This window comes from Peromyscus eremicus, chromosome 6, assembly GCF_949786415.1.
Source record: "Peromyscus eremicus chromosome 6, PerEre_H2_v1, whole genome shotgun sequence".
NCBI classification, from domain to species: domain Eukaryota; kingdom Metazoa; phylum Chordata; class Mammalia; order Rodentia; family Cricetidae; genus Peromyscus; species Peromyscus eremicus.
This window is the reverse complement of record NC_081421.1, coordinates 123,336,772-123,361,069: the sequence shown is the minus strand read 5'-3', so window position 1 is coordinate 123,361,069 and position 24,298 is coordinate 123,336,772. Positions and strand designations below refer to the sequence as shown.

The 24,298-nt window shown below is 43.2% G+C and overlaps 1 protein-coding gene across 1 annotated transcript in view; it reads left to right on the top strand.

The window, feature by feature from the left end:
• Positions 1-24,298, top strand: part of Ak5 (adenylate kinase 5) — a 193,615-nt gene that overhangs the window by 26,210 nt on the left and 143,107 nt on the right. The window lies entirely within an intron of this gene.

The window sequence follows — 24,298 nt, the reverse complement described above, 5'->3', positions numbered from 1 at the left end:
TGGGGATTGCATTGAATCTGTAAGTTGCTTTTGTCAACTACCTTTTTTCTACTCCTTCCAGGATCACCTGCACAGCAGTGACACCACCCACAGTGGGCTGGGCCTGTCTACATCAATCATTAATCAAGAAAATGTCCCCATAGACTTTCGTTTTCTCAATTGCAGTTCCCTCTTCCCAGAAATGTCTAAATCTGTGTCACAAACAAGCACATTTGATAACCTAAAATCAGGCTAGTGATGTGGCTTGGTGGTAAAGGGTTTACCTAACACAGGTGAAACCTGGATTCAATTTTAGCACCACAAAAAAATTAAAAAAGGAATAAAAAGCAATGAACAATTACGGTGGCTTAGATGAGAATGGTCCCCATAGGTTCATATATTTGATGCTTCATCCTTAGTTGGTGGAATATTTGAAAAGGATTAAGAGGTGTGACCTTGTTGGAGGAGGTGTGTCACTAGGGGTGGACTTTGAGATTTCAGAGGCCAACACCATTCCCAGTTAGCTGGTACATTCTCTCTCTCTCTCTCTCTCTCTATCTATCTATCTCTATCTCTATCTCTCTCTCTCTCTCTCTCTCTATCTCTATCTCTATCTCTATCTCTATCTCTATCTCCACCTTGCAGATCAGCATATAAGCTCTTAGTTACTGCACCAGAGTTATGCCTCTCTGCAGGCTGCTATGCTCCACACCATGATGGTCATGGACTCTGACCCTCAGGAACCTTGAATCACCAAATTAAATGCTTTTGCCTTGGTCTTGGTGTCTTCATAACAGTAGAACAGTAACTGAGACAAAAACCAACAAGATGTGGATGACAGGGTAAGACTCTCAGATGGTAAACTCATTTAAGGGTATTATTTAATTCTAGTGGGAGAATAAAGCAAATGGGATGAGAGCTAAGCATCTGGAATGCCCCTGTAGTCTAGTAAAGAATCGGTATGGATTGCTCGGGGGAAAAGCAAGAGCCTCTTCTATTTCAGTTCATTTCATCCCAGGGCATTGCCTGATATGGTGGTTCATGTAAGTAATCCCAGCACCAGGGAGGCTGAGGATTGTTGTGAGTTTGAGGCTAACCTGGGCTACCTAGTAAGCTCCAAGTAAGAGATTAACCTGGGCTAGAGAAAGACCCTGAATCAAAACAAAAAAAAGCAGCAATAAATGTTCATTAACCTTCTTCCAGGCAGTGACACTTTATTTTATAAGTATAGAGATGAATAAATCTGTAAGCTCTCATGGTGCAAATATGTGTAGAAAGTGCATAGTAAGTGTGTTTAGTGTGTCATCTTGCTCTCTACTTTTCATTATTTTAAACTGTAATTTGGAATAGAGAATATATTCCCATAGCTGAACTTTACAAAGACATAAAATTATCAACTCTGGGACACTGTCCTACCCCTACCCAGGCTACTTTCCTAGGATGGTACAGACAATGTGTCTTTGCAGATACAGTGTACATGAAGAAAATGGATTTTCCCACCGCACACTCGTGTGTGTGTGTGTGTGTGTGTGTGTGTGTGTGTGTGTGTGTGCAGGTGCAGTTGTGTTTCCAGGCTAGAGGTCAGCTCTGAGTGTTGTTGCTCAGGCACCACCCACCTTGGTTTATCTGGTTGGTTGGTTGGCTGGTTTTGCTTTGGAGTTTGGCACTGGGGCCTGGAGCACACTGAGTAGGCCAGGCTGGCTGTCCAGTGAGTCCAGGGCTCCTCCTGTCCCCAGTTCCCTGACACCGACAGAGTGCAGGAATGTGTCACCAGTCCCGTCTTTTAACGCAGTGCTGGCATCTGAACTCAGGGCCTCATGTTTGTGTAGCAAGAATGTTACTAACTGAACTATCTCTATAATCCCACTTTTTGCTTTTTCCACCAAGCATGTTTGGATATTATTCTCCTGTAACCTTTTGAATACACATCCCTTCACTGCAAATCATGTGAGCACACACCCAGAGTATTTAAGAGTTGGGTGCAGGGGAAATAACTAATAATTATATCAACTTGTTTTTTAGTGTGAAAACCATTTTTCTATTAACTAACATATTTTTACCTTTGTAAGTTCCAAAGAATGATTTAAACAGAACCGATTTTGTAGTTCTGTTACCTACTGATTATTATTGTACCACAGGAATGTTTCCAAAGATGTGTGAGTCCTTTGCAGGTGACGGCTGATCACTGACAGCACAGAGCTGTGACACTGGCTTTTGTGTGGAAGATCACTGAAGCTCACTTCTCCCACTTAGACATTTTGAGTAGCAAACTTAAAACAAGATGTACTTCCTCTTCCTGCACCCCATTTTCTCAAGCCAAGACACACCCCCACGAGTGCACATACCTTACAGAATCATGGAACCGAGGACTCAGCATTTCTAAGCCAGACTCAAAGGCAGAGGGAGGAAGGGAAGGAAGTGATGGCTCCTTTAACACAGATCCCAAGTCTGTTAGAGGCAGCGGTTGCCATGGTGTTTGCTTTTCTGAGGTGTGCTCAGTGTTGGCAGTGGCATGTTCATAGTCAAAAGGCTGATGCTTGCTTACCATAGCCAATGCCAAGCACATTGACTTAGATTGTACTGTGGTGGCCGTGTGGTGGGGGTGATAGGGAATGGTCTTTAACGTCCTCCTAAGACATCTTAATAACCGTGCTCAACCATTCATATCCCTTTAGGCTTCTGCTTCTTGTTGGTTTATGTATTTGAGGCAGAGTCTTGCTATGTAGTCAAGGCTGGCTTGGTACTGGCTGTGTTAGCCCAGGCTGGCTTGGTACTGGCTGTGATAACCCAGGCTGGCTTGGTACTGGCTGTGTTAACCCAGGCTGGCTTGGTACTGGCTGTGTTAGCCCAGGCTGGCTTGGTACTGGCTGTGTTAACCCAGGCTGGCTTGGTACTGGCTGTGTTAGCCCAGGCTGGCTTGGTACTGGCTGTGTTAACCCAGGCTGGCTTGGTACTGGCTGTGTTAGCCCAGGCTGGCTTGGTGCTGGCTGTGCTAGCCAATGCTGGCTTTGAACTTGCAGTGTTCCTCTTGCCCTTCCCCTCTTGAGTGCTGGCTTGTGCCAGAATACCCAGAGACTATGTATTTCTGACACTGGGAATTGGACCCAGTGTCACCCACATGCTAAGCATGAACTTGACCACATATCCACATCCCCCACCACATCCTTTAGGCTTCTTGAGTTACTGTACTTAGGACCATGGCCTCTGAGCTCACATAGCCCTTGTGAGCTCCATTCTTCATGCATTGTAGGTTAAAGAGGTGATATCTGCCAGAGTAGCAGTATATGATGATCTGGGTTTTTTTCTTCTTTGTGTAGTGACTTCCTGTAGTGCCTATAATTTAGCCTCAGCTTTGCCATTAAAAGGGAATCTAAAATTAGATTTGCTTCTGAGTTTGAGTGACTGAGAATACACATATGAAAAAAAACCCAACTAGATAAATATGGGTTTTTTTAAGCTTAGAGATAAAGGAAAATCATTCCCCAGAAGGCTGTCACTATCCTACTTGCATAGTGAATTGATTTGACAGACTAGTAATTTGATTTGCTGTTCCTAAGGGAGACAAATTTGATTTGCTTTTAAGGGGGAGTGATTTAATTTTAATTACACAATATTTTTCCTAAGCATTAACACTTCCCTGCAAAATATTAAATAAATTCTTAATTCTTTCCCTAGAACTAATGGCTTAGAAGCTTGTTTATAATTATTTAATAATTAGACTTTGAGATTAAAATTATATTAGAAGGTAATTATTCATTTATTTTTATTGCAATGCGTTGTGATACAATATAAGTCCATTAAAACTAAAAGGCTGATGAGATTTTTATAATCACCCTATGTGGAGTGAAAGGTAATTTCCAAACTTTGTATAGCCATAAATTAAAGTCAGCCTTGATCCCTGCTGTGCATATTAAGTATGGGTGCCACCTAGCACAGCACCACAGCAACTTGGTGGCGTACAGCACTGACTGTAATGCACAGGGATGAATTACATGGAACAATGAGCCGAGAACCGTTCAGCTGGTTGGTTTCCACTTGGGATCTCTAGGGAGGCTGTTTTTCAGTAGTGGCTGGGTTAGGAACACCCCAGTGTTGTAATTACGCAGATGCCTGATGCTTGGTTTGGGCACTCTCCAGCCACCAGAGGCTGGAACAACTGCAGCTTCTCAGGCATCTTTCTCTCTGCCTCAAGGACTTTATAGTCCACAGGGAACACAAGACTCCAAAGGTGTTAACCCAGAGAGCCAGAAGGAAACCGTGTCAACTATTCTAACCTAGATTTACACAATGGCACGTGTGCGTGTGCAAGTGTGTGTGTGTGTGTGTGTGTGTGTGTGTGTGTGTGTTAAAGATGAGTCACCAAGACTAACTCATATTCAAAGGCAGGAGAATCAAAAATTTTTTTTAGAATATAGTGGCTGTAAATCAAAAACAACAACAACAAAAAAAAAAAAAAACAAGCTTGAGTCAGGTTTAGTGGTAGACATCTGTAACCTCAACCACCCTAGAGGCTGAGGCATGAGCGATCAAGAGTTAGGGGCCAACCTGGCTGAGTAGCAAGACCAAGTTTCAAAAAAGCCTTGTTGACACCGACTGTGAAACCCAGTACGTAGCTGTCCATTTTCCCCTGCTCAGACCGCCTTTCCTGTCCCTCCTTTCTTCTCTCCGTTCAGGCTGAGGTCATCTTGTCCCCTTCCTTGTCTGTACTCTCACTGCACACAGTGCGCCTGTGCTCATGGCTTGTGAGTCATTCACCTGCCTCTTGACCCTTGTGCTTAAAACCTACATTATAATCTCGTAATAAACTTCAACTCTTACCCCAGGAAAACCATTACATCGTCCTCCCAGTTGGAAGACTTGGATGATTGTTGTCCACAAATGCGTTTCTCCCAAATGTTTTGTATCAGAAGTGGGTGAATGTCTTGTTTGCTTTTTGTTTTATTTTGTTTATTTTAATCTTTAAGACAGACTCTTGCTGTATCTTGGGCTAGCCTGGAGCTCACTCTGTAGGTGAGGCTAGCCTCAAACTCACAATCTTCCTGTTTCAGCCTCCAAGTGAGAGGCTATTGATGTGCCACCACACTCAGAGTATACATCTTGTTTACAAATGAAAGTGGGCGTGGTGGCAGAGGCCTGACAACCAGCACTTGAGCAGCGGAGGTAGGAGATTCAGGTGTTTAAGGTCAACATCTGCTAAATAGCAGGTTGGAGGCCAGCCTGAGATACATGAGACCTTGTCTCAAAACAAACCACAAAAAAGTATATTGTCCATGTTACTTCACAGACTGAGTTGTTAGAGTTTCCCGTGAATGGAGCCTAAGAATCTGCAAGTTTACACATCCTTCAGCAAAGTTGATTCTTCTGTACAAAAAAGTGCCAACTTAAATTTAGTATCGGCAGCACATGACAGTGATTCTCAGAGATGTGTTGTTAGTAGTTACAGAGCAGGCGATCTGGTAGTAATAGCATTGAAGTTTGTGATTAAAGCTTGCACATCCAGTAATCCCAACATCTGTACCTACACTCATCTTCTCACTTTGCTAGAGTGGGAGAACTTCCTTACAGTCCAGGACTCCCGCAGAAGATGTCTTCCCAGTATTAATGTCTTTGAGTGGTGTGAGTCTCCAAGGAATCTCTGTCCCATGTAGTCTGATGCAAGCTAGTTGTATCTGGTCTTACCATTGTCCCATCAATACACCTTTTCTTTCTTTCTCCCTACTTGTATTTGGTAATCTTTCTTCATTTTCATTTTCCTTTTTAAACAAGCTTCCAGCCTTAGCCTCTCTTGAACACCCTCCCTTCGGATACCAAACCTTGGTGACTGTGTTCTACTCCCTGCTATCAGAAAGTTATACTACAATTTGAAGCATGTCTATGGCTCTTATCATAGTAGTGCATATTGTTCAGCAGATGGCTGTATTGTTAGGGCTCCACAGGGAAGCCAGGGCACACTCACAGACTTAGCAAAAGGATGTTTAAGAGGGTGTTCATAGGACACCTTTGCAAGATGCACAAGGGATGTGAGAAAGTGATAGTTCCACACCATACGACTGATGGAAGAGAGACCATTCTCCATCCGAAGGCCTGAAGGTCCAAGAAGCAGACACTGTTTTATCTGAACCTGTGAAAAAGATGCCAGAAGAAGGTGACAGGCAGGAGCCTTGGCCTTCATAGGAAGAAGGTAGCCTCTGGTTACAGCCAAAGGAACAAACATCTACCTTCCTTCTGCCACAGTTCTATGTCCTGCTCATGTTTGCCCTTGTTCCAAACCAGCAGGAGGCCAGAGGTCAGGAGAACCTGTGAGTGTATCCTGGAAGGGTTGCCTGCTTCGGTGCAGGGTAGGAAGGAGCAGAGCTGGTGGGGGCAGACTAGAGAGGCAGATGGCAGTGTGCAGCCCGTGCGGTACAGCCCCACACCTGCTGAGGCCAAGGGTTCTTCAGTCTCTTTTGCTCACAGCTCATCTGTGTGCAGGAATTCCTCAATAACTACATCATTTTTCCCTCAAGCATACATTTGTTTGTTTCCACAGAATGCTTCATAAGGATGAGTTACAAAAGGTTGCCAATGGTTACCACCCAACACTTCCTGTATAGTGATCCACTCCAACATAAGTGACCGTTTCCTTAATTACCCAGTCCAGTTCCCTTTACCACCTTCCCCTCACTGAATGACAGTTCCTGGAGAAAATGTACATGCAGTTCTAATTTGAGTATCTTAAGTAATTACCAAAAAATAAAGTCAAATGAAGCTGGCTGTCATAGGTTTGGGAAACCCAAATTCTTCCATCATTACAATTTAACTACAACTGTAAGCACATTGCAGTTTGTAAACAGTGAACATGTGTAAAGGGTACCCCATGTGATGAGGGAAAAAAATGAAGTGTGGAATTTACCAAAGGAATTAATAGGATGACTGTGTCTACTATGAAGGATTCCCACCTCTAGTGGAATATTCAAATAGGATCATTACTGTTTGAGTATAAATGAATATGCTTTGTTTTTATAATGGATGCTTTTAAAAATAAAGACATGGTTATCTTTTGCTTTACATCTAATATCCACTTATAAGTGAGTATATATCATGTTTGTATTTCTGAGTCTGAGTTACCTCACTCAGGATGATATTTTCTAGTTCCATCCATTTGCCTGCAAATTTCATGATGTCATTTTTTTTCTCTGCTGAGTAGTACTCCATTGTGTATATGTACCACATTTTCTTAATCCATTCTTCAGTTGAGGGGCATCTAGGTTGCTTCCAGGTTCTGGCTATTATGAATAACACTGCTATGAACATAGTTGAGCAAGTGTCCTTGTGGTATGCTTGAGCATTCCTTGGGTATATGCCCAAGAGTGGTATAGCTGGGTCTTGGGGGAGATTGATTCCCAATTTTCTGAGAAACCGCCATACTGATTTCCAAAGTGGTTGTACAAGTTTGCACTTCCACCAACAGTGGAGGAGTGTTCCCCTTGCTCTACATCCTCTCCAGCATAAGCTGTCTTCAGTATTTTTTATTTTAGCCATTCTGACAGGTGTAAGATGGTATCTCAGAGTCATTTTGATTTGCATTTCCCTGATGACTAAGGATGTTGAGCAATTCCTTAAATGTCTTTCAGCCATTTGAGATTCTTCTGTTGAGAATTCTCTGTTTAGCTCTATAGTCCATTTTTTAATTGGATTATTTGGTATTTTGATGTCTAGTTTCTTGAGTTCTTTGTATACTTTTGATATCAGCCCTCTGTCAGATGTGGGGTTGCTGAAGATCTTTTCCCATTCTGTAGGCTGTCGTTTTCTCTTATTTACTGTGTCCTTTGCCCTACAAAAGCTTCTCAGTTTCAGGAGGTCCCATTTATTAATTGTTGCTCTCAGTGTCTGTGCTACTGGTATTATATTTAGGAAGTGATTTCCTATGCCAATGTGTTCAAGACTACTTCCTACTTTCTCTTCTATCAGGTTCAGAGCAACCCACCCACAGCTCCAGGGAGGCTAGCTAGTAAGGAGGACCCTAGGAAAGACACAGGGATCACCCAGCAATGGAGAAATGGATGAGATCTACAGGAGCAAACTGGGGGTGAGGGGGGTAATGGAGGGCAAGGGTCAGGGGAAAGAGAGGTTAGGGGAGCAGGAGGTTCAAGGTGGATCAGGAACAGAGTGGGAGAACAAGGAAAGAGATACCATGATAAATAAAGACACCATGGGAATAGGGAGAAGCAGAGTGCTAGAGAGGTCCCCAGGAATCCACAAAGATGACTCCACCATAGACTACTGGCAATGGTTGAGAGGGTGCCTGAGCTGACCTACTCTGGTGATCAGATGGCTGAATACCCTAACTGTCATGATAGAACCCTCATCCAGATGGAAGCAGATGCAGAGATCCATGGCTGGGTCCCAGGCAGAACTCCAGGAGTCCAATCGATGAGAGAGAGGAGGGATTCTATGAGCAAGAGATATCAAGACCATGATTGGAAAAAGTACAGAGACAACTAGCCAAACTAGTGGAAACACTTGAACCGTGGACCAATAGCTGAGGAGCCCCCATGGTACTGGACTAGGCCCTCTGGATGAGCGAGACAGTTGATGAGCTTGAACTGTTTAGGAGGCCCCCAAGCAGTGAGACTGGGACCTATCCTTGTGCATGAGCTGGCTTTTGGAACCTAGTGCCTATCTATGGTGGGACACTTTGCACAGCCTTGGTGCAGGGAGGAGGGGCTTGGACCTGCCTCATCTGAATCTACCAAGCTCTGCTGACTCCCCACGGGAGACCTAGCCTTGGAGGAGGTGGGAATGGGGGGTTGGTTAGGGGGGAAGGCTGGGGGGTGGGAGGAGGAAAGACAGGGGAATCTGAGGTTGATATGTAAAATGAATAGAAAAATCTCTTAATTAAAAAAAAGAAAAAAGAAAGACATGGATCAAGAATAAAGGACAGAGAAGACAGAGCATGCAAATACCAACAGAGGAAAGCTTGCTAACCTTAGTAATGCTACAGAAGACAGGACAAGCAGGGTCACTGGGGTTGAGGGACATGTCCTGATGTGAACAGTTACTTCCCTGGGTCCTTTGAATACATGCAGCTGTATTTGCTCACTGTGATGCCCAGCCTGGCCTAGAAAGTGCTATGTAAACCAGGCTAGCCTCAAACTCACAGAGATAGACTTGCCTCTGTCTCCAAGAGCTGGGATTAAAGGCATGTAAAGGCATGTGCCACCACACTTGGCCCTACAGCTGCATTTTTATGTGTTTAATGACATAAATTATAAAAGTCTATATACTTAATAAAAATGTTTCAAACTATATACAAGTATTTTTAAGACAATAAATAAATGACATAAAGTGGATACACACTCTAAGTTAGAAATTTTATGTCTGTTTTCATAGCTTAATGTAACAACTAGATAAAATAACATTGTGAGACACTTTGAACAATAATAGACACACCTAAAACACTCTGTCCAACAGCCGTGTAAAGCACAGTGTTCTCAAATACATTCACCAAAGTAAATTATTAGCCCCCAAAGCAGGTCTTAGCACACAATAGACTGTGTTCTTTGACAGTGGCAGAGAAAGCATTTGACAACATTCAGCTGTGATTTATTGAGGCGGGGGTGGGCACAGGGTCTAGCACATCAGAAATAGGAAGGAATTCAGTCTGACAAAAGATGTATTTTACAAGCCCCACAGTTAACATTATATTTAATGGTGAAATTTTGTGTGTTTTCCTCCTAATACCGAGAACTGAAAATATATATCCTCTTTCTATTTTGTTTAGCATTATGCTAGAAGTTCCAAATAACTCTCTAAACCAATGGTTCTCATATAACTCTCTAACACAGTGGTTTTCAACCTTCCTAATGCTGTGACCCTTTAATACAGTTCCTCGTGTTGTGGTGACCCACAACCAGAAGATTATTTCATTGCTATCTTGTAACTGTAATTTTGTTGCTGTTATGAATCTAATGTAAATATCTGATTTGCAGGATATCTGATATATGACCCCTGTAAAAGGGTCATCATGACCCACAGGTTGAGAATCACTGCTCTAAGAGAAGAAAAGTAAATGGAAGATATAAATATAGGGGAGATAAAAGTTGATCTGTATCTGTGGATTGCATGACCATCTAGAAAGAAAATCCTAAAATAATCTATAAAATGAATGTCAAATATAATTCATTACATTTAGTGAAGTCATGAAACTCAGAGTCCCGCATGGTCTAATTGTGCCTGTTCACTTTGGTTCCTCTGTTGTGTGCAGTAACTCATCCTTACCTGAGCTAACTTCTTGATGACAGCTCCTTTAGGAAACCTTGACTTGGAAGGGAAACATTTTTCTCCTTAGCAGCATTGTTCACATGTGTGATCATGGGTACTTGGTCTAAACACTGGGTGGGCTAGATCCAGATAGACTGTTTGCATCAGAAGTGGGTAGTAACTAGCTCTCTAATGTTGAGCAGCTTGAATTGCCGTATTTACTATGTGTGTGCTTGGCTCTCTCTCTTCCCTGTGTGTCACAGCCTACACAAATTCTCGTTCATGCCGTAAAGAACTCTTCATAAGAGAATCACTCAGTCACAGATTTGGAGGCAACTTCATTCAGCATCTGGGAACAGGTGGCCCCTGTCTCTGAGAGTAGGCAGGTCACGGCAGCATCAAGCAAACCCAGGTGCACAGTGACCATTAGCAGTTTCGCCATCACCTAGTATCAAAGTGCGTCTCTGCTTTATGCAGATTCTTAGGATTATCAACAAAACTTTAAAACCTTTTAAATTAAAACAAAATCAGTAGCCATTGAGCTCATGTTGTGCATGAGAAAATTGAGTCATAGAGGGATTAGGTGACTAGCTGGGATTCACAGACTGGGTGAGTGCATGAGCTATTTACCGAAGTACCTGAGTCCCTTGCTCCATACTCTCTCCCTGAGCTATTCCATCTACAGTAAAATAAATAAATAAAACCAGCAGCAACAACAAAACAGGTAACAGTTGAGTCTAGACTCAAAAGACTAGAATTTGCCAGCCAGAATATCTCTGTGGTTAGATCCAAGAACATATTCAGCAGCGGATACCCATCATATCATAGTAAATTTTTACTTTCCTAAGAGGCAGCAGCATATTCAGCTTTTTAAAGTTCTCTGTTGATGTCAAAAGTTTGTTTTCTTTGTACTGTCTCTTTTGTTTTTGGTTTTTGGTTGTAGTTTTGCTGTGTAGCCCTACCTGGCCGGAACTGTGGAGACCGCACTGGCTTTGAGCACGTGTGGATCCCGGCCTTGCAAGCGTGTACCATCGCATCTGTCTCATAGGCATCTCTTCATGAATATTCTCACTGCTTTTAAATAATAGTGGATCGTCAGATTCCGCTCTCCTGAGTGCATGTATTTGTAGTTAAGAAAATACCTCGGAATTACATATGAGAAAAATCTTTAAAGTATCAGTTATTAAACATTAGAGCAGATTATTGGAGCTAACTCCTCGTTCTTCCCATGTGGAAATTCTTTGGAAGTGTGTGTGTGTGTGTGTGTGTGTGTGTGTGTGTGTGTGTGTGTGTGTGTTGTACTGAACCCAGGGCCTCATACATACTGGGTAAGTGTTCCACTAAACTATATTCCCAGTCCAAAATTTTAGGATTTTTTTAAATAGAAAAACTATCACATACATTAGACACTTAATAGCTACAGAATGATCTCACAAATAAATGAATAAATAGAAAAAGGGTGGATTAAAAATCACTGGTAGACCTTTCTATATTTGTGATTCTCTGTTAAAATTTAACAAAGAATCATTTTGGAATTTTACCCAGAAATGTTTTACTTGAATTTCCAAATGTTCTAATAAATGTTCTCTTTTAGGCAACGTCTGTATAAACTTCTAGTGTAGACAGATGCATAGATATGAACCGTGAGGGGCTGTGGGGGGATGAGAGCAGGGGAGGAGAGGAGAGGGTGGGGGGAGGAAGGAGGAGAAGCAGAGGGGAGGGGAGGAGAGAAGAGAAACATTTAGAAAGCTTTTTTTTAAATCTCATATTAGTTTCTTCCCAAGTCACTCATATTTCCCAACAAGAAAACAAAAACACACCAAGTTAATGATGGAAATACTCTGCTAGAGTGGTCATACCTCTGAGCTCCAGCTCTCTCTTAGGGCAATAAGAGAGCTTCCTTTCTGTTCAGTGGCACCAGCACCATTTGAAAGTCCCATTCTTAGAATAGCTGTTGGCTGACAGAGCCTTGGAAAATTACCCATTTATTAATGAGATAGCAACCAAGGATTAGCTTGCCAAAAATCACTGAAGGGTGCATTGAAAATAGGCATCAAGAATGTTCAGAAATAATTTCTTTGATTTTTCATAAAAATAGCGGGTTTCATCCACTGGTGCTAAACGTTAAAAATTCAACTAGCATGAAAATATGTTAGAAAAGCATGTATATGTGTGTGTTGCTTATGGTGGTCATACCATGGGACTTAAAATAATCTTCATGTATGCCTCATGGAGCCATCTCCCTTATGCATATAAGCCAGTGGTAGCAGAAATATCTCAACTTATATACCATAGTTAAATGTCCATGGTTCTCTTCTGCTCTGCTGAGGATCCCGAGGCTGTATCCTGGGTGTTGTAATCACTAAGCAATGGCGATTGTCTGGCCATCATAGATGTAAACCCTCTGCAGAGGAGCCGGCCCCCAGTACACAAACAGGAGAGCCGAAGACTTTGAATTCCCATCCTGTGTTCCAAAAACAAATTATCCCTACCCTGTGTTCTAACAAACAACATTTTTATATTTATTTGTTGTCTGTGTATGTAAAAGAGAAAGATGTGTGAGGTGTGTGTGTGTGTGTGTGTGTGTGTGTGTGTGTGTGTGTGTGTGTATACATGCCACAGCATGTGTGTAGAGATTTGGAGGTCAGGCAGCTCTCCTTTCAGCACGTGGGTCCTGAGGATCAAACTTGGGTTGTTAGACTTGGTAGCAAGTGTTTCTGCCCACTGAGCCAGCGCCAACTCCCTGTTTTAAAATCCTAAATCTGCCGAGCTATTTATCAGATCTTTTGAGGTAGAGGGGCCGGGCACTGGGAACTGAATGGATCTGACAGGCAAGCTCACTATCATCAAGCTCTGCCCAGCTCTGCTAGGATTTTATATCTTGAGACACAGTCTCACTAAGTTGCCCAGGTTGGTCTTGACCTCACTCTAGCTCTGGGTAGCCTTTAACATGACATCGTCCTGCCTCAACCTCCACAGGAGCTAGGATTCCAGGCCTTTGCCAGAGGCCTGCATCATTTACTTGATTTTCACTGGAGAACAAAACTTTCCTTGCATACCCCAATGAGATGCTGATGTTCTCCTGTGCTTGAACCAGATGTGGGATTATATATACTTAAAGGCTGAGAGATGGGATGTTGGGTGGAATCCTGATGTCGTACACTATTGTGGTTCCTTCACTGGGTTGTCCCTAGAAATGGTTTGTTGTTCTCAATTTGACCTGTCCCAGGCCATCAGCTTCTAAACGTTGAACCTTGAACCTTGCACCCACCACATACTGCATTAGATCGGAGCCACTTGTAGCCAAAAGCCAGATTACAAACTACTTTTTAGGGTTTTATTTATTTATTTATTTATTTATTTATTTATTTATTTATTTATTTATTTTTGTTTTCTGAGACAGGGTTTCTCTGTGTAGCCTTGGCTGTCCTGGAACTCCCTCTGTAGCCCAGGCTGTCCCAAACTCACAGAGATCCATCTGCCTCTGCCTCCCCAGTGCTGAGATTAAAGGTGTGTGCCACCACCGCCCGGCTTATGCTCATGAGTGCCAGCATCACGGGAGCCAGAGCTGAGGCTCTCCCTGGCGCTGGGTTACAGGTACCTGAGAGCCTACCTACAGACATGAGTGCTGGCAACCAAACTCACATCCTCTAGAAAAGAAGTATTTGATTGTAGCCACTGAGCCATCTCTCCAGCCCCACAAACCACTTTTTAAATGCAAAATGCAGCTTTTAACTCACTGGAACTTGGCCCCGCCCTCAGCCAAATCTCACTCACTTGAGAGAGATGAAAAGAGGGCCTGATGACGCCATGGATTCCTCATTTTTGCCTACAAAGCCCAGACTCAGGTGTAAAACCTTCCTTCCTCTTTCTGCTCAGCCTGCTGTGGGAGAATCAGGGCAGTGGAACCCATCAAAGAAAGGAGACATTCCATGTGGTCCCATGTTCTCAGACAAACCACCAATCTCCAAATCTCCAGGCCTCCTCTCTACCTGAGTACGCTGTGCTACATATACTCTAGAACTGAATCCTAACACGATGGAATTCCCGCACAGCTTCACTGTGTTGATTTCATGTGTCTTCTCTGCACTTTAGATTGGATCCTTGTGGGTAGGGACTTTAAAATTTATAAAATAAGTAAAACTTATTTGTTTTGATTTCTTTCATCTTGTAGTGGTTGGCTAATTGTATATATTCAATAAATGTTTTTTTAGATAGAAGCAGATTCCTTTAAGTCCATTTTTGGGATGCTTACAAGCTGGCTTGTTAAAAAAAAAAAGCAAAATAAAATACATGAATGAAAGAACATTTACCCCCAGTTAAACAGATGTAGGAGTATATTAAAGAGTTAATAATGCTTCCAGGTTGAACAAGTGAGAAAGTGAATGAGTCCCTTCACTGATTCTCATACATAAGATTCACAAGAAAACATTGAGAACATCAAGTACTGAATGTATATTCTCAAACTGACTGGTCTTTGTGTTTCGTGTATTGCTGATACTGTACTGTTTTGATTGTTGTTGTTGTTGTTTTGTTTTGTTTTTAATGTAAGAGACAGAGTCACACTCTGTGACCCAGGACGGTCTCAAGCTCACAATCCTTCAGCTTCAGCCCCACCCCCTGCCCTGAGTAAGCAAGTTTGCAGGTCTGTGCCACCATGCCCAGATAGCCTCAGCTATGGCCTGTAGATATGAATTTAAAGCAGCCCTCTCATCAGTAAAAAGGACATCCAGGCAAAGGGAACTGGTGTTAAGGAACAGGCTGGGTACTGACTGTCTTCCAGCAGGGAATACGTTGACAGTCTTTAATGAATTTCTTTGGAGAAAGCATTTGTTTTTGAGTGCATGTAAAGCAGTAAGTGAATTAGCTTGAAATACAGCTCTAGGAGGCAACATCTTTTTTTGAAATGTTAGCATCTTTTGGCCATACAAATCAGAATAACATCTACCTAAGAAAAAGAAGCTAGGAAGCTGGAGATGGCTCAGCAGTTAAGAACACTGGCTGCTCTTTTGAGGACCCCTCAGTTACCAGCACCCTGTCAGGTGGTTTACAACTGTCCATAACTCTAGCTCTGTGGGATCTGACGCCTCTGGGCTCCCAAGGCAGTTACATTCACATGCACATATCCACATGCAGACACACTTCTACACACAATTTAAAATGATACAATCCTAAAAAAAGGAAAAGAAATGGCACCAAGGATACCAAAGGAATTAATTTATAGATATATTAATTATATATTATTTTATATATTATATATAATTAATATATAATATATGTAATTTCTAAATCTTTCATATACTCTAATGTAGCTAGAGTTTTCTTGCCTGGCCCACAGTCAGGGCAAATCTCTCTCACCTGCCAGTCCCACAGCCTCTCAGACCCAACCAAGTAAACACAGAGACTTATATTGGTTACAAACTGTATGGCCGTGGCAGGCTTCTTGCTAACTGTTCTTATATCTTAAACAAATTCATTTCCATAAATCTATACCTTGCCACGTGGCTCGTGGCTTACCGGCATCTTCACATGCTGTTTGTCATCGTGGCAGCTGGCAGTGTCTCTCTGACTCAGCCTTCCACTTCCCAGCTTTATTCTCCTCCTTGTCCCGCCTACACTTCCTGCCTAGCCAATGGCCAATCAGTGTTTTATTGACTAATCAGCAACACATTTGCCATACAGAACATCCCACAGCACTCTAATAATGTTTAGGTGAATTTTCCATTCAATAAGTTAATAGAGCTATACATAACTTCTCACCTATTTTCTGTCCTTAAAATATCAGTTTGCACTTAATATACCTTTGAATTTCATTTCCCTCTAAGAAATGTGTTTAATGATCAGAAATGTACTTCAAGTTTTAAGGATTTCTCAGCTCCTCCAGCACTGCCTCTGAATAAACACAGTAAACTTTAGTGCAAGTTGGTCAAGGAGAAAATATATTTCTGTTGATATTTTCTGCCGGCCTATGGACTTCTAAGGATCATCCATCCTGCTTGCTCTCTCTCTCTCTCTCTCGCTCTCTCGCTCTCTCTCTCTCTCTCTCTCTCTCTCTCTCTCTCTCTCTCTCTCTCTCTCCCTCCCTTTCTTTCTTTTATTTTTTGAGACAGGATTTCTCTGTATAGCCCTGGCTGTTCTGGAACTCACTTTGTAGACCAGTATGGCTTCGAACTCACAGAGATCCGCCTTCCTCTGCCTCCCAAGTGCTGGGATTAAAAGTGTGCACCACCACTGCCCTGCTGGCCTGGTCTTTTTGCTTCCATGAATTTATCAGCCTAGCAGACAATTTGATTCAGGTCGGCAGGCACATACCAAGGACAATTACTGTCAACATTGTGGATATAAATGTTCAGTGTTAGCAAGGATGTGGAAAAGGGCTGGCTTAGAAACTGGCTAGATGTTATCACCAAATCTGCCAAGGAAAATTACTACAGCAATAACAGTACCACTTGACACAATTCTTCTACCATTTTCTTCATATTGTTTTCTTTTGTCTTTGGCCTGATCAGTCATGTGTCACTTGCTCAGTATCAAGGAGTCCCTAAACTGACCACTGTGAACCAGGAAGGTGAGGCTTGGCCCCAGAGCTCGGAAGAGCTGGAACTCTGCCCTGGCTTTCTCTCTCCTTCAGTATGACAAAGTCCCTCTGGTTTTCTTCTCTTAGTACCTTTTTGTTGAGACAAGGTCTCATTACACAGCCTAGGGTGCCCTTGAACCTGCGGTCATCCTGCCTTGGCCACCCCCGTGGGTAGGATTTCAGACTTGCATCACCATGCCTGGCTGGTCCTTTTGTTCAGCATCAGGACTGACTGCCTAATGCTGCTAAAGGTTGCCTGTAGTTCTTAGGTGGTGATTAAAATCAAACCTGCAATGATTGCTTCTCGTTGTTTTGTGTTTGAACTCTCCATGGGAGGGGCTTGCTGGCTTTCCAGATGTTCTACCCCTGGACTGTCACTGGTTCTCACTCTGCCATCTTTCTAGAACCTTAACTTCTAGGTCGTGATAGCAAGATACTAGTAAATATTAGATGAATGAATAGCCAATAAACTAGATACCTAAATAACCATATCTATGGTGGAAGAATGTATCTGTAAAAAAATAGCCCCATAAGTATACATTGTTTTCTTGTTGTCAATCTGATATATATCAAACAACACCTTTAATTGTCTCTTTATTAAGTCCCTCCATGTTGACATCCTAATGTACCCTGGCTGCTTTTATTGAATGAAGCCCCACAGCGTTAAAATCAAGGCACAGAAATGCATTTTTTCATAAGCCAACATTAATGATTATATTTTTAAACCATTGATGGTGTACTCTGCTAGTGGACATGACTGATTTGGTTTATGACTAACTGCAGAAGAGTCAGGGTGCTCTAGGTAACTATTCCCCTAATGTAGTAAAAACAACGTAGGTGCATCTCAGATTGTCCCGCTGTTGCCCCAGAAATGCGGATCAAGGCAGTGCTGTGGAGGAAGAGACGGAAACTGGAGCCAGAGGTACACACCACAGCAACACTGACCTTCTGAGAGTCTAGTCCACCACACTCACTAGCTGTGTGGAGAGCGGGAGCTCCTAAGTCAAGATGAGCAGCAGAGGAAAGCAGAGAGGTAGCACTCTCCTCCTGCCTTCTGTCAATAAAAGTGAAACACGCTGTCCCTCAGCTCGGTGCTGTAGCATTCTGACAGGCCTTGCTCACTCCAACTGACATCCACCCATTCTCCCTAAAAGTGAAGAGAAGAGGTTGGAGATCGATGTGACAGTCTTGCTTTCCAGAGAGAGCATTGTCCCACTTTGTGCCCTTTTCTTCTAAGACGGGGAGCTTAACAGTTAAGGCCTCAGGTTAATTGGGGGGAGAGAGTAGATAAAGAAGATGGATGATCCCATGTTGGTCAGTGTCCCAGTCCATCTAGTCCAGCATCTAGAATCTTCCAAATTTAATTTGGAAACATCCAGTCAAGACATGAATTACTCACTCCTTCCCACCCAGAAAGAACAGTAGCGGTCCATCTTCTCTCAGAGAGGATGTGGTACAGTTGCATCTGCTGAAGGCACAAGCTGAAATACGTGCCGTGTTCCTGAGGCTCACAAGGCTGAGGGCCTCCTGTGACTTGCCTGGTAGAGCTGGCTCTCCTTGTGGTATGCACTCACAGGTTCTGCCTGTGCTATGTCCTGTGGAACAGTTTGGCATACACTTGTATGATCCTTGATTAAGGTTTGTCTCCTCCATCGGAGTCAGGACATGTCTGATGTGTGCTTATTGTTATCCTTGGTACCCAAAATAGAATCTCACTGATGACAAGTATGGAAGCTACGAGTGAGCTAGTAGGCAAATGACCATGTACTTCCTCTAGTTGCTATATCCTAGCTAACAAGGGGTCTTACTAATCTATGTGACATTTATCATTCTGGCAAGTATGTAGTTTCCACTTGAATTTTTGAATTACTAAGATTTCATGTTTTTTAAACAAGTCTTTTATTGTTTTTAGGTGTTGCAGTCATTTCCCACTGGGTAAATCAGACTAGTTTAAGATAAACTCAGTCATGTAAATGCAGTGCATCACACTGTGCAGTGATGGGTTCTATCTAAGATAAACTCACTCAGGTCTGTGAAGTGTGTTACACTGTGTGATGATGGGTTCTTTCTAAGATAAACTCACTCAGATCTGTGCAGTGATCACACTGTGTGGTGATGGGTTCTCTCTAAGATAAACTCACTCAGGTCTGTGCAGTGATCACACTGTGTGGTGATGGGTTCTTTCTAAGATAAACTCACTCAGGTGCAGTGTGTCATCTGCCAGATTTTCGTGGTGGCTCTGCCCATCTTGTCTCTCTACAGTTCTCATTAAATTTCAGGGATAACCTTGGTTTCCTTTAAAAAATAAACTGTTAAAATTAAGAGATTACATTGAATTTATAGATCATATTGAGAAGACTTGACATATTTTATCATCTATGTTTATGGCTATGTTATGTGTCTCATTTTGTTTAGATCTTTAATGCCCAGATCATTATAATACTCTTTTTAGTTACATGTTGTGTGTGTGTGTGTGTGTGTGTGTGTGTGTGTGTGTGTGTGTGGCACAGTGCACATGTGGAGGTCAGAGGCCAAGAGTCTCTTTCCACCGTGTTCACCATCAGGATCAACCTCGGGTCATCAGGCTCGGCAGCATGGGCCTTCTTTACTCTCTGAGCCCTCCACCCACCCACGTGTGGTCTCTGGGACCACCGCTCACTAGACTTTTAAAAGACCTGGGCACTGAAATGACTTTCGTAGCAGCTGCTGTTTAACTAGTACGGGTGAGTCATGCTACCAGGTTTGTTCTCCCGCCCCGAAGTCTGTTGAAAGCTGCTCAGAAATGATCTCTATATCATATCGCTCACATACACGATGAAGTTACACCCCAAAGAGATGGCTCCACAATGAAGGGTACTTGTTGCTCTTGCACAGGGCATTTGCATGTAGTATGCCCAAACCCACATTCAGAGGCAAACATATACACAAAATTTAAAAAGAAAATAAAATTTTAATAGATGATAAAGTCCAGTTATCCATCAGATTTCCTTTCGTAGTGACCTAGCCCAGACTCTGTGGAGCACCACAGAGGTTTTCGCCTGGTGAATGTTTAATGTGTGAAAGAAACCATTAGATAGGGTGGGGAGGCAAACAGAAGCCCAGTGTTAGCAGAAGTCCTCAGGGACAGCCCCCAGGTCCACCCCTTAGTCGTCAGAACCAGGAACAGGCAGTGCTGGGGCAGAGAACTGAATGTTCCAGTTTTTAAGCCATTTGCCACCAGAGCGCAGATGTTTACAGGTTTGGGGTTAACTCAGGCTAGAGAACCTCCATGCTTTTTCTGTCTTTTAGTTTATGTGGCTCCGGTTTTTATTCCAACTCTAAATGTCCTTTTGCTTTAGTATTTCGCTTCCTGATTTCTGACGGTGTAGTTGATCCAATCAGAAGTCTCAGGTCTCCTATCACAGCGTCATAAAGAACAGGGCAGATAGTGACTGCTGGCTAAGAGCTGAGAGTATTCAAAACAAATTCCCTTTGAGCCGACACTGTGACCGTGTCCTTGCTTATACAAAGGCTGATTCCTTTGAACAGAATTAAGGGCTTAAAATGGAGAGAAGGAGACTGAATAATTATCCATGGGATGCAGGGAAAGGACTCGCTGACTTGATTCAGTGGGAGAAACAATATCGACTGTTTCAGATTGTACTGCCACGTAGACAAAAGTGGTGTCCCTGTTTTCATGCTCATGTGTTTTGGATCTGGATGCTCATTCATTCCTTCAGCTCATACTTTCTGAGAAGAAGGGCCAAGGAAAGGTGTGCCGCGGACTGCATGGTCCCTTCTGTTTGGGGATACTGCTCTCCCCTGTGTGTCTCAAGCCAACTTGATGAATTCTTCTTCTGAAGTTCAAGGATGATTTTATTAGACGTTACAGGAAAGCATAGTACAGGTTAGCTGACAATCCTAGCAGCCACTGGGAAGGTCAGTGGAGGGAGAGTCACACCTTTTGAGTTAGGCATGGGACAGAAACACACAGCTTGTTAAGAAAGTAAAAGGAACTGGATGAGGTGGGCTGTCAATCAAGCCGAAGAAAGAGCTCCAGAGCCCTGCTTGCCGCCCATGTATGGTCTTCTGCAGTCCTTTCCGCCCCTCCTGTTTGTATTTGGAGGGTCTCCAGTCTTCCTCTGCAATGAGCTTCTTCCTTACAGCACTTTTGACAAGCTTTTACAGCTTCTACTCCCCTTCCACACAATGGCGTCTGCTGGTTTTTCAAGACAGGATTTCACTGCTTAGCTCTGGCTGCCCTAGAAATCACCCTGTAGACCAGGCTGGCCTTGAACTTACAGAGATCTGCCTGCCTCTGCCTCCTGAGTGCTGGGATCAAAGACTGTGAGGCCCAAGCAAGGGAAGGGCCCTGGCACGGAGGGTGGCCGCCCACCCGCAGCGACTCAGGTTCTTACTTCTCAAGCTGCTGTGCTGGTTCTCACCATTCTGTGCTTGGATTTTTGTTTTGTTTTGAATTCACAGTCGTGTGCTTCTCAGTTTGTACCAAGGAAAGACAGCAGACTAATCCCAGTTATAAAATTAAGTCATTTTACAATTTCACTTCAAGGCCGTTTTTCTCCACACTGGACTTCCATTCGTGAGAAGAAATTTTATGTATGTTACTCCATTTTTCAATAAATCTAAAATGACTATTTAAAAAGTCTACTAATTTATACCAGCTTAACAAACGCAATCTTATTGAAAGTGTAAGATATGAATCTGAAACTGTCTCTGGTATAAGAAGCCAACCGTAAGCAAAGATGTAACAGGTAAAACTGCTTATGACCTTGCTGTGTTACACAGAAGGAAGTGTCTTCCCTGCATGTGGAACACAACACAAAACACACTAGAACCAACCAGTTGATTTGAATAGGTGTCCAGTGCAAGGACTTAACACTACAAGATGTTTTTACTTGCATCTGATACTGACCTGGCACTTCAAGGTTGGGTTTTTCCCCCCTGTATTTTAATATGTAGTGTTATCAAACCAAATAGTTTAATTTGTTTGTTGATAATTGCCATATTTCTTACATAATTTATTTAAAGTTATTTTAAATGTGTCCTTTATTATGTCCTATAACGATGAATATTATATATATAATAATAAACACAAATTTTATAGTATAGTATTTTAGAAAAGTATAGTTTTAGCTTCAAGTAATCTCCTGATTGTATGTCATAAAAAGTACAAGTAATCTTCTAAATTTTTAAGGTTATTCAAAAGCGGTTTACATTTTGGGGTGTATTTACCTGGGTATGTCAACGGTATATGTATGTGTATGTTCCTATATGTCTGCGTGTGGAGGTGGTGTGCATGCACATGTGCACATATGTGTGGAAACCAGAGGTCAATCTCCTCAAAGGTCTTCCGTGGTTCTCTCCAGCTTACTTGTTTTTGAGGCAGAGTCTCTCACTGGCCCTGAGCTCGCTGACTCAGCTGGCTGGCTGGCTGGCTGGGGAGCTCCAGGGACCAGTGTTTCCTCAACACCAAGATCACAGGCATGCACTCAATGCCTGGCTTTCCACACGGGTTCTAGGCGTCTGAACCCAGGTCCACACGCTTGCATGGTAAGCACCTTACTGATGGAGCCACCACCCCAGCCACACATGGTTTGTGTTTTTATTCCTTTCTTTTGTTTCTAAAGTACTCTGTTGGAAATCTCCCTCTTATTTAAGAAAATGGGCTCAGGAGGACTGAAGTTTGCCAAAGGACAAATGCCTGCCAGGTGGCGGATTCTGGATGGAAACTCAAGACAGCCTCATTCTGGATGCTGCTGTCAATCCCTTTCCCTGTGCAGCTGTGATTAAAGGCTGGGGCCCTGGAGAGAGGGAGGCGGAGGACCGTTGAGGACAAACCAATAGGTGTGGCGATCCCTGGGATAGCCTGGAGTTCCATGCGGGCTAGGACACCAAGACCTTAGGGCTTCTAGATCAGAGATGTAAGAAAGGAGCATTGCTACCAGAAGAAGAGAGAGAAGGAGGGAGGGGAGAGGTGGGAAGGAAGGGGAGGGAGGGAGGGTAAGGAGGGAGAAAGAGGAGGGAGGGAGAGAGGGAGGGGGAAGGAGAGATGGGGGAAGGGAGGGAGGGAAGAGAAAGAGTCCACTGTGATTTGGTTTAGGTGAAAAGGTCCTGAGATCAATTGTGGACTTTGCTGAGTCACAAGCAGCATCAAGACTTCCGAAAAGGACTGTGACAGAAACGTTTGCAAACACAGGACCCAGGCTGTTGAGAGTCAGCGGAGAAAGCGTGTATTTGGAACCGATGCAGGGTGCAGATAAAAGCCAAACAGGAAAGCCGCTGCAAGAAAGCGAGCCTAGAGAGAGGAACAACATGATTGAAGACTTGGAAAACAACCCTCCCGGGAGTTCGAAGAGGAAAAATTATAGGGGGGAAAACAACAGCATTTAAAAATCATGTCAGAAGAGACCCAAAATCACACTGAATAAGGGAAATCGAGAGCTAGGGAACATGGCTGAAGTGTCTTGAGTTTGTCCTGGGCACTTCCTTTTATGTATGTAGTCCTCAAGATAATACACAGACATCAGTTCACACATCCACATTAGCAAACGAGGATACAAACGCTTGGAGGTTCAGCTCTCTGCCCTGTTTGGTCCTGACACAAATCCTTCCAGCCTTCCAAGTCGTGTGTGTGTGTGTGTGTGTGTGTGTGTGTGTGTGTGTGTGTGTGTGCACGTGCTTTAGTACCATGGCATGCATGAGGAGGCCAGAGGGGAACTTGGGAGGTGCTTTTGTCTTTCTACCATATGGGTCCTGGGGACCAAATTTAGGTTGTCAGCCATGCTGATAAATGCCTTTACCACTGAGCCACCTCACAGGCCACAGAAGCACTGTTTTTGAAATTGGAGACTCTTACTTTAAACCACGACCTTTAACTTCTTCCTGTGCTCGGTAGTATATTGCATTCCCTTCCTCGTCATGGTACCTTTTAAACACACCAGTTCTCGGTTACGGTATTTCAGGAAGGACTCTGACTGCCTGGCGCTGTGTGGCAGGGAAAGGAAGAGGGTACAGACCAGACAGCCCCAGATTCAACTTTGACCTTAGTGACAGTGTGAACTCAAAGGAGTTCGGGTTCTCAAAGCCTTGTTCTGCTCACGTGTGAAACAGACTTGATGGTTATTACCTCGTAGAATGCTATCAAGCTTAGTCATAATATGAGGAAATAGTTCAGCACTGGCCTTTAGCATGTGGTAGCCAGCTTTAAAACAAGCAGACAGTGGTGACAGAGGAAGCGTGGATTTGCTGCAGACAGCTGTGTCCTGGTGATTATCTCTCCTCCAAAATCAAGTGGTGTATGCTCTAACGAAGTGCAGACTGCATTGCTCTTTATTCTACCTGAAAACTTATGTTAGCATAGACAGAAAAGATGTTTTCTGAAGTATAAAGGGCCACCCCATACTGCCACATGGGGTTGGCTGTTATTTGCAAGGACTGCAATGGGACTAGGTAGCCCTGGCCTTGTATGGATAGCAGCTCAGGAAATATGATGGAAAAGGC